The 11,261-nt window shown below is 32.2% G+C and overlaps 1 pseudogene; it reads right to left on the bottom strand.

Moving 5' to 3' along the window:
* Nucleotides 1–1,029: 1,029 nt before the first annotated feature.
* On the bottom strand, nucleotides 1,030–9,362 carry LOC131605665 (subtilisin-like protease SBT5.3; annotated as a pseudogene).
* Between the last annotated feature and the right edge of the window lie 1,899 nt (nucleotides 9,363–11,261).

Here is an 11,261-nt window from a genome sequence, read left to right as displayed (position 1 = left end):
CATACTCATGTAATCAAGGATCATGTATCTTCATGAGTCACAACAACATGCAACACACTTTAGCACAATCATTATTAGTTAAACCCAAATCAAAAAGTTCAATATAAGAAGATGTAATTAATTATCAGAAACCCCAAAATACCTTATCATGAACCCCTAAAATCTACCCCAAGGATACTACCTAGGAATCCACCTCAAAGAATCTTAGATGAAGTTAGAGGTTAAATTGATGATGATTCTCTTGGATGATGAAGATTTCTTCAAGAACTTCGATGTGTAAGCTTTAAAGATTTCTACCTTTCTCTCTTCATCGATGTTTTACCTTTTCTCTCTATCCCACTCTTTTATTTCTAATTCTAATTTTTTAGAGATGAATGAAGGTAAAAGTCGAAAATGAGAGAGTATGAGATGATTTAGGTTGATATAAATCATAGTCCAATTACCAAAATACTCCCATCACTTGACTATAATTCCTAATACATGTCACTTCTTGATTAACTCTTGGATTAAGACTTAATCCTTATTTACTAATCATGTTATCTTCACACCAACTCATTAACTTCCTAATTATACCACTTCCTTATAATCAAGACCATTAACATATTAACCAAGGCCATTTCTTGTTAGCCTCTTTCTAATCACACTAATACTCCATTAATATGTTGATTGTTTAGTGTATAGGAAGTTGGGGTATTACATTGTGAGTAAATTAGTATGATATTTTTTTAAATAAACAAAGTTAATAATCAAATATTAGATTATTGTATTTTTTTCATTTGTCAGGATTCAAAATTCACGATGAATTTTGAGAAATGCCATATTGAAAATAAATGAGATGGCATAAAAGAAGTTGAAATGTGACCCTAAAGTTTGATGCCTTTGATTTAATAGATATAAATAGATACATAAAAAAAATTGATGCATTTATATCAGATTTGGGTAAAAAAATATATATATATCTAGTACAAACTAAGAAGAAAGAAAAAACATTCCTAAAAAAACAATTTATTTTGATAATTTTCCATTTATTTTAAATAAAAAGGCAATATTGTATTTTTACACAAAGTTGTCAAAACAAAGGTCAATTGCCTAAATCAAAGATAACATTAAGACAATATTGAATGTAATAATTAGTTGTCATACATCATTATTGTAATTGGAGTCCCAACATGATGGTTTCCATCGGTCCAAACTAACCTCCCGAATTCATAATCAGTAATAATATCTTTCTTATGCGGCCTCAAAGTGAATGTAACATTGAACTCTTTTTTCTCACCTTTATATTTAAATCTTAATATCTCAGGTTGAACTCTGACTTGAAATAGTGGAGGTTCCTGAATCTTCACTTTATACTCAATTGGGGGTCCAACATTGGTAACCGTACGAGTAACATTCAAAGACTTCAATACATAAACGTCATATGCATAAATTGAGATGGATGGATAGTTTAAATTTTCTTTTTTAGATGAATTTGGACAACTGTAAGGTTTTCCGGAGAACACTTTAAGTTGTTCATTGGTGTATTTACTAGCACATAAGTAGTTCAAATAATCAGTAATATTAAGGTCATACACAAGTCCAGGATCCACTGCAAGATTAGGTTGAATGAGTCCGGCACCATAATCAAAAGGAGTTGCATCTTCTAGGGATGATGAATCCAATATTTGACCTCCATTATTGGTGTTTATTGTTGCTGTAAAAATTGTAAATTTTATAAATAAAATAGCATATGAAAATGAACTCAACTATATTTTATAAATTTGATCACCTGTGGTCATGATTGCGGACTTGATAACAGCCGAACTCCAATCAGGATGAATGGATTTAATTATTCCAACTAATCCAGTAACATGAGGACATGACATTGAAGTGCCTGACATGATAACAAAAGGAATTCTACGCTTATCATATGACTGTTGCGTTGGAGAGTTAGCTAGAGTATACGCAGCAATTATGTTGACGCCTGGTGCAGTAATGTCAGGCTGAAATGCAAAAGAAAAATATATCATTATACTCAGAGTTTGTTTAAGATAATCTAAATAATAATTGAACTTTAATTGTCGCGGAAGTTCTAATTTACCTTAAGGATTGTACCGTCAAATTTATTTGGGCCTCTTGACGAAAATGAACTTATGGTTGGAGTGTTCTTTACGCCCAATTCTGTTTTAACTTTAGTGATGTAAGCCACAGGAGACCTACACAATATATGTATGAAATTTAAAACTCTATATGCGTAAATAATCAAAAGGAATGATGAGAACACTTACTTTGTCTTATTAATGTAATCGTAAATAGCGTTTCCATCAGCAACACCAACATTTACAGCGGGAAGCACATGAGGATCTGCTATAACTCCATTCCCTGAAAACCTGTCGTTAACCAATATCATTCCAATAGCACCTACACGAGAAGCTTGCACGCCCTTGTCAACTCTATCAGTCATCCCTCAACGACATACCACTATTTTCCCTTTAACCTTTTCTGGATCAAGAGTTCCTTCTTTGCAAAAGTAGCTACAAAAATTAAATTGATCAGAAGATATCATTAATTGAAAAGATAAATTTGAAAAAAAGAAAAAGAGAATTCTTACGCCAATCCGGGAGGCATATTATCAAGGTTGGCATCTCTACCACTTATTAATGGATATGATTTGTTAGGTGGTATGTCCAACTCGGAAAGACTAGCTCCCTGACAATAAACATAGGAAATAATTGATTAAGCACATGCTATTAGAAATTAAATGCACAACATGGGATAGCCCAATATATCTATATACCTTGTATATTTTTTTGTTACCAAGAATAACATAACTTGCAAAGTCTCTATCACTTGTGCTAGCAGCAACTGTGATAATCCATGGTTCAATATTTACTACAGTTCTGCTTGAAGGTCCTAAATTTCCTCCAGAAGCCACAACAACAATGTTGTTAACAATTGCATGGTGGGAACCTACGGTAATAGCATTTTCTGGGCTCAGTGATGGAAAAAGCCCACCCAAGGACACAGAAAGTACATCAACACCATCACTTATGGCAGCTTCAAAACCAGCCAAAATATCAGCATCATAACATCCATCCCAACAGACTTTATAGGTTGCAACTCTTGCTTTTGGTGATCCACCACTTGCTGTTCCATTTCCAAAGCCAAATACATTAGTTCCGGTAACAAAATTACCTCCTACGGCCACGCTAAAATTTTCCACATCTCAGAAACTGTGGCCATATATATGATTTGGCCAGGGTTTTATAAGCGTAGACTAATGTTTGAAAACATTGAATCTAGACTGCGAAACTGTGGCCTTTCCTTCAACTACCCACGGTTATTTAACTGCAGATATTTTAAGCCACAAAGTAAAACCGCTGCCTATAATTTTGACTTCAAACTGTGGCCCAAACCCAAAAAATTATACCCCGCTAGATGTTCCCTCTTTTATTTTTAGTTTCCCTCTTTTATTTTTAGTTTCCCTCTCTTAATTATTTTCTTTTCTAATTTTATTAAATTAAAAAAAATTAAAAACATAAATTCAATAAATTATCTGTTCAATACACTTTATCTATGGAAACCCTAAAACGAGTGTTCTCTGCCTCTTTGTTTCAAACTGGTCTCTCCGGTCTCTCCTCACTCTTCTTCCCTCGATGAACACGAAACAGAGCGACATAATGCTCTGTTCTCTCCACTCTCGATTGTTTTCCGCCATGAAAGGAGCTCTTAGAACTCAGACGATCCCACACACCCACACGCAACACCAACAGCGAAATCCTCTCAATCTCTCTAGAGAAATCAAACAAGACGCAAACAACAATGAAAAACCCTAAATCCCAAATCAAACCCAACCCCAATTCAATATTCAATAGTGATTACATTTTACACGATGGAAATCGAAAATTGCAAGAAGAAATAGAAAAGCTACGAATAACAGAAGATCCTCAGGTATACACTTTGCTATTTAACTCGATTCTTCCTCTTCTCTACAGCTCTTCGAGCTCATCTCCTTCTTCTGCATTTTCTTGGTCTGCTGCGTGTCTGTTGATGTTGTAATTTGGTGAGTAAGTGTTTATTAAGTGTGAGGTTTTATCTGTGTTGGCGTGTTCTCTTGTTGCTTTGTGATGCTTGTTGCAACGCTGCAGGTTATGATTGTTAGCATTTTTGTTGTTTTTGTTTAGTTTCAGTTTAGTGAAGTTGCAGTTCTTACAAATGATTATCATTGAAGAGAAAGGCTTTGGAAATGGAAATGGAGTCCTTTGATCATCTAATATACTAGTATGAAAATGTGGTTCATGCTGAATGTGTTGCAAAGATCAACCCTAATGCACCACTTGACAAAGTTTGCATTCTCAGTTGTGGAATCTGCACTGGTATGTATATACAAGATCCCTAACTTGAGATATTAGTACATAACTCGGCCATGTCTATGTTTTCTCAGTTTAATTTGCATTGATGCTGGTATAGGTCTTGGATCTTCAGTTGCTATCTTTGGACTTGGAGCTGTTGGACTTGCTGTATGTTATCTTTTATACCTTTTACTATTTGTGTGTGTTGCAGCTATGATTAGAAATGAAATGAAACAATATTAACTAATTTATGCTCTGCTCTTAGAACTATAATGGGATATATGCCGCTACTTATAACTCGGTTCTTCGCAGAATACACAAGGTGGATCACTTAATCGATGTAACATTTCTCCTCTCACGCTATAGTTAATTATTATCTTCCTCAGTTTTGTTATAGTTCGTGCTGCATTTACTAATGATTCTTTTTGTGGTTCAGCCTGCAAAAAGGCATGCTTATGCACAGGGTGATAATAGTGTCTTCACTCCAGTTGAGAGGGAGTTGATTTTTGATATTGTAAGTTATTCTGACTTGAGTCTCCTACTGAAGTGTTATAACAGTTGAAGTTTGTTGGTTAGAAGTTAGGTTAGGTAGTTAGTTGGTTCTGTTATGGTTAGAAAAAACAGTTAGTTAAAACTGTTACACAAACTGTTGAAACTTAAAATACAGGACTGCCAAGGAATGTATTTTTGTATGGAAAGGGTTTTATGTAGGTATATATTGGCTTAAAGTAGGAATCCACTTCAGTAAATAAGTAACCTTTTACAATAAGCTCTAATGTTAATTTTTTTTAAAAGCAAAGTGTTTTCCTGGTCCAGATTTGGATATTTTGTGTGTAATATGTTTATCAGAAATATTCTATGATTTGTTCAATACCTATATGTTCTGTAAATTTTTGTATGAGGAAGAGGAATCATGATTTGAATTTTGTTTTTCCAGATATTTGTGGCTTCTAGATTGAATGTTCCAGGAGCATGGAAAATGCCTCAAGTGAGTTCACATTATGTTCTATATACTAACTTAACTTCTATTCAAATTATTTAAACTGTAAAGTCTTTTCTAGTAATGGTGTTAAAATTTTCTGCTAAAGTTGGTTGTACTTTTGGAGTTCTCAGGGTGGCATTGAAGACGGTGAAGAACTGAAATCTGCTGCGATTAGAGAACTTCGAGAAGAAACTGGAATAGTATCTGCCGAGATAATCGCCGAGGTTCGTGCAAAACCTTTTCTTTTCTGTATTTAGTTTTTTTAGTTTCTTCTGCAAGAACAATAGTTGTGAATTGTGATAAGGTACTGTTTCTGTTAATTTCGAATTTCGATTTTGAATTTCAGTTTTATTTGATGGATCTGTTTTTGTTTGTTGCAGTTAGATGAAGATTTGCAGAGAGCCAGATAGGCAATAGCACCACTAAATCCCATAATTTACTTCTTTGTTTGTCACATGCATACATGAGACGGGATGTTTACGAAATATATTGAGAGTAAATGGAAGTGATATCCGTCCATGGTACAGTCTTCAAACCCTTTTTAATTAAGGTTGTCTGATAGTTTATATTAATTTTAGTGATCCCTATAAAACAACAATGGACTTCTAGCAAATCCACATCTTCCGAAAAGAATATATGACATGTCTTCTGATAGTTTAGTGTGGTCACTAGTTGTTGCTAACTTGCTGGCTTGTAATCAGAATTAAAGAATATATGCTTAAGTATCAAACTGATATTGGAATTTTTAATCTAAAAATTAAAGTTTTGGCATTTCCTACTGTTTCAATCTTGGTTGATAATGGAATACCAAATGGTCAATTTAGACACATTTTGAAGTGCTTAGTGCCCATAATATTCTCACTGTCATGAGTATCTTGTAAGTTAATCGGTTTGGTGGAGTTCACTCTGCTGTTTATTGTTAAATTGTACTAAACAATGTTGACTTAAAATATTACTGCAGTGTATTGGAGCCACAACATTGGATGAATACAGGAAGCACATTGAAAAAGACCCAGCTTTGGAGAGACGATTCCAGCCAGTTAAAGTACCAGAACCAACTGTAGATGAAACCATACAGATACTAAAAGGTCTTAGAGAACGTTATGAGATTCACCACAAGCTCCGCTATACTGATGAGGCTCTTGTAGCTGCTGCGCAACTTTTGTACCAGTATATCAGGTTTGTCATGATTTGTCCATCCGCTTTTCTATTTATTTTGCGTATCATTTATGTTGGTATAGATATCATTTCAATGTTGCATGTTTAACCGAAAATTTTCCATTGATAAGTGATGTACATGTTCGACTTCTTGAATTTAGTTGTTGTCCTCTATGAATCTCTCTGACTCTGCCTTGTCTAGCAGCTTAACCATCTAATCTACAATATTTTTATATTTTATTTATTTTAAAAAAATTAAAATATCTATGTATCAGTACCCCTGGATGTTTAACATAGCTCTTTGGTGGCAATAGGATTATAGTTGGATATGGGCAGTGAAAATATATCACAGATATCTTCATGTATTGAACTGGACTATTTTTATTACAACTATCAACTCTAAAACAATAAATCAGATCTATACTCTTGTCAAATTGAGCCATAGTTTGAGACAATTGGAGGTCAAATAAAAAAATAAAATGACAATTATTTTGTATTTATTTATCTAAATTCAAAAAAAATAAAATGATTATTATTTTTCGTGGTTTATTCCTTCTTATATTCTGTAGGACAGGCTTGTTTCCTAACTTATTTTTGAGTGGATTCCATTATAGTGTTGTCTTAGCTAATGCTATGTATTTGTTAATTATGCAATGCTTGCTGTATGGTTTCGGCTAAAATATCCACATGTGGCCGTCGGGGCCTTGGCGTCATCAGCTCCTTTACTCTACTTCGACAATATAATACCTGAGAATGCATACTACGATGTTTTTACCAGAGATTTTGAAGTAACTCACTGCACTTTATTTATAATTATTTGATTAGATTTATCAAAAACAATTGATGATTTATGTAGAAAAACATTTTATATATAGATATATATATATATATATATATATATATATATATATATATATATATATAATGACATATTTATGTAATGATACAGAAATAAACCGTGGCAAGATAAATGGTTTAGAAAGCATAACATATAACAACGGTTTTAAATATGTGGTCATAACCAAACCGCGGCCTTAATCAAGCTACCTAAACCGTGGCCTAAAAAAGCCACGGATGTAAAAAAGGCGTGGTCTATACCAAAAAACCGTGGACTTTACTTTAGGCCATGGCCGTATACTCCACAGTTGGTTTTCCGTGGCCTCAGCGTTACGCCACGGTTATTTTGCATATAGCCTCGGTTTTCTGGGCGTGGCAGGAGGCCTTTTTTCCTGTAGTGAGTATGCGTGCCATGACCATTGAAGTCACGTGCGCTATTAAAGGTTACATTCGCTGTTCCAAGATGTTCCTGATAGCCTTTATAAAAATATTTTGCTCCAATAAGTTTCCTAAAAAGGTATCAAATCATGTATTAGCAGTTAAGTTATATGAAATGCAATAAAATGATAGTACAAGAACTTATCGAGAGAATAAGACCTATTGCAATAAAATTTATCTGGATTTCCTTTGGCAACTTGACAATTTCCTTTCCACTTTTTTGGAATTGGTCCATATCCTTCATCACTAAAACTCTTGGATTCTGGCCAAACACCTATCAACAAGAAAGACATAAAGAAAGTTAAATCAAAATATTTAATAAATTAGTAATATCATTTAAAAAATTAAAGTATATTTAAGGGTTAAATACGTTTTTAGTCCCTATAAATATGCGACCCTGCAATTTTAGTCCTTATAAAATTTTCTTTCTAAAATTTTTATGCATGCAATTTCAGTTCCAGCCATTTTCTAAAATTTTAAAAACTGTATAATTACTTTTAATTTTTAAATTTTTGAATAATTTTTTATATATATGTTTAGAATACTGTAAAATATTTATTTACCAAGTTTTAGAATTTTTTAAAACGAGAAGAATTAAATATGAATTTTTCAAATTTTAAAAAATAATGATAAAAGTAATGAAAATTTCAACTTAGAAATTAAATTTTCAGTTTTTTTTTCGAGAACTTTTTAAAATATTATGAACATTTCTGCAAAATAATCATTCTAAAATACACATTGGTTTGACAATAGGGACTGAAACTAGGTGCATAATAATTTTATAAAGACAATTCATTATAAAAATGCAGGGTCTCATTTTTGTAGGGACTAAAAACGTATTTAACCCTATATTTAATTACCTGTGTCCAAGTTTCCAATAATAATGTCTTCACCCAATGTTTTTTTCCAAAGTGAATCTTTAGGATATTCACCTTCCTTCTCTAATCCAAGAAATTCCCATGACCGGGTTGTGTGTAGTTCATATCTTTTATTCAAAAACATTGAAACAACATCCGGGTGTTCTGTAGTCAACAAAAAAAGATAAAGCATATAATAAAGATTAAAATAAAATAACATTTTGCAAATTGGAAGATAAATTCACGAATTAATATAACTACTTACTAGCAATTTCAGCTGCTTCATCTTCATCAAGCATTGCGGCAAAGCCATTAAAATATTTATTGTAAGAATAAAATATTGCTTCTTTGGCCTTCTCATTACTGTGAATGAAAAAAAAAAATTAACTATCATCATATCATAATTAACCACACAAACTAATTCACTTAATTTTAGGTTTGTGTAGTTACATACCTTCCAAGGTAAGATCCAAGTAAGTTATAGTGAGAGTTTGTAACAGATTCAGAATCAAGTAATGGAGGATTTGAGCTGAAAGAATGTGATCCTAAATATACAATATAGGACTGTCATAAAAAAAAAACACAAATTATCAATATTAGACCATACCGTAAAACACTTGAATATGAAAATTAGATTGTTTAATAATGTAAAATTGAGAAATATCATGCCTGTTTAATTGCAAGGGTATGTTGCAGAAAAACAATAAGAAGAAGTGATATTAACATGTCATAAATGGATGATGACATTGTTTCTCTCATGAATATTGTCTGAAATATTCCTACCTTTTATAACTTAGTTTTGTGAATGTTTTCAACTCAATCTCATTTGTAAAAAAGCTATGAGTTGGCAATAGAGTCACCCATTGAGGTAAAATTCGTTGACATTTTTTATGTACATTTATGTAAAATAAATAAATTTAATAAATTTAGATTTTTTTAGGTATAAAGTATATAGAATTAATTTGAAACAGTGTACTACTTCTGTTTTTATGATAAATAATTCTTAAAAAAAAACTTGTAGACATATTTCCTAAAAAACATTATGCATAAAAAAATTTAAAAAATAAGACTTTTCAGGAATGGCTTTCTAAATTACTTTCTCAACATTAAATTCAAACAATAAAATTAAAACTTTAAAAAAAAAACATCAGTTTTAAAATATTAAACTAAAAAATGTAACCAAAAAAATATATTAAACTAAAAAAAGGCCAATATTTTAAAATATCTTGTAAAAGCTTTTGTTCATTCAATTTTACCCTGACCTAACTCATATATTTTCTCTACAAACTCGTAAGCTTTTAAGCATCATCCTCTAAGATGGATTCTAAGATAGAAAAATATTTTAAGGTTTCTTAATTAGTTAGGAAATCTTTCAAGGTTGTCTGTTGTTGTGGTCGTTGTTACGTTCATGCATTTAAGATAATAATTGTATCAACCTTGAACAAAATATTTTTCTCCTCTTGCAATCTATCTCCCATAATATCATTTTTGTTGTTGATTCCACCTCTTACCATCCATTTTTATATTTGGGAACAATTTCTTAATGTCGTTGAAAAACTTATTCCTAATCAAAGTACAAAGATATTGCAACAAAAAAATGGTGGGTGGTAAGGAATGTCACGACGCAAAAAATACCCGAGCATACGAACACTTGAAATACAACAGAATCGCCACCAAAGTTTATTTTTGAAAGAGAAAACATCAATAAAACCCTAAAAGAACAAAAAACATGGTCGTCGCAACCAAATTCGAGTTCAAAAGTTGTTTATTCAAGGGAACGGTATTATCACCCCTCACATCTGTTGCTTTCAAAGGGAACCATTTGACTAATTTTTCGAATACGAATGTTAGCTTACTTTATTTATTTTCTTCTAATTATTATGATTGTTATTTATAAAAGGAAAATGAGGACCAAAATTGAGTTTTTTATTAGGGTGCTTGACAAGAATATGAGTCTTGATCCTACGTATCCCCAGGTACGATGGAGAACTCAAAGCCAAGTAGTTCTTAGTATCAAATGAGTGCTTGTTGGTTGATTTTAGTGAATGATGTTTAAGTCGCACTCTGGCGGTTAAACGTTGCTTGTATGCTCACGCGTGAGAGGCTTAAATGTTTGTTTGTATCGTGGTAGAATGAATAAAATATTATTCATTTATGACAAAAATTAGGTAGCGCTAAGGCGGAAAAATAGTTTGATTGGTAGAAGTTATTTTTAGGTGGAAGACGGATGCTCGGTTGGACCAAGGCATGCGTCTCGGTCCAATTATTCTAGGATCAAAATGTTGTGCATCCAATTGTCCTTTTTCCTTCATTTTTGATTCATTGAAATCGGTTTTGTGGAATACGAGTAATCGGTTGGAACAAAGTGTACACTTTGTGTCCGTTTACTTGGAGAACAAAAGGATGTGCATCCAATTGTCCTTTTTAGTCCAAATTTATTAATTTTAGGCGGTAGACAGGTAATCTTTTTGAATAAAGTGTACACTTAGCGCCCAACTACTCGAGGATCAGCCGAATGTGCATCTGATACGTCCCTTTTTAATTCAATTTATTTGAGAAAATGAAATGCTTTTGATTAAGTTTGAAAAAGGACTTGATGTTAATCAAATGATTTTGATTTTAGTTTGAAATTGATTTTTTTAAAATGTTTTTTATTTT

This window comes from Vicia villosa, linkage group LG1 (genome assembly GCF_029867415.1).
Source record: "Vicia villosa cultivar HV-30 ecotype Madison, WI linkage group LG1, Vvil1.0, whole genome shotgun sequence".
Lineage (NCBI taxonomy): Eukaryota > Viridiplantae > Streptophyta > Magnoliopsida > Fabales > Fabaceae > Vicia > Vicia villosa.
Note: the sequence above shows the minus strand (reverse complement) of the source record. Positions and strands in the feature narration are given on the sequence as shown.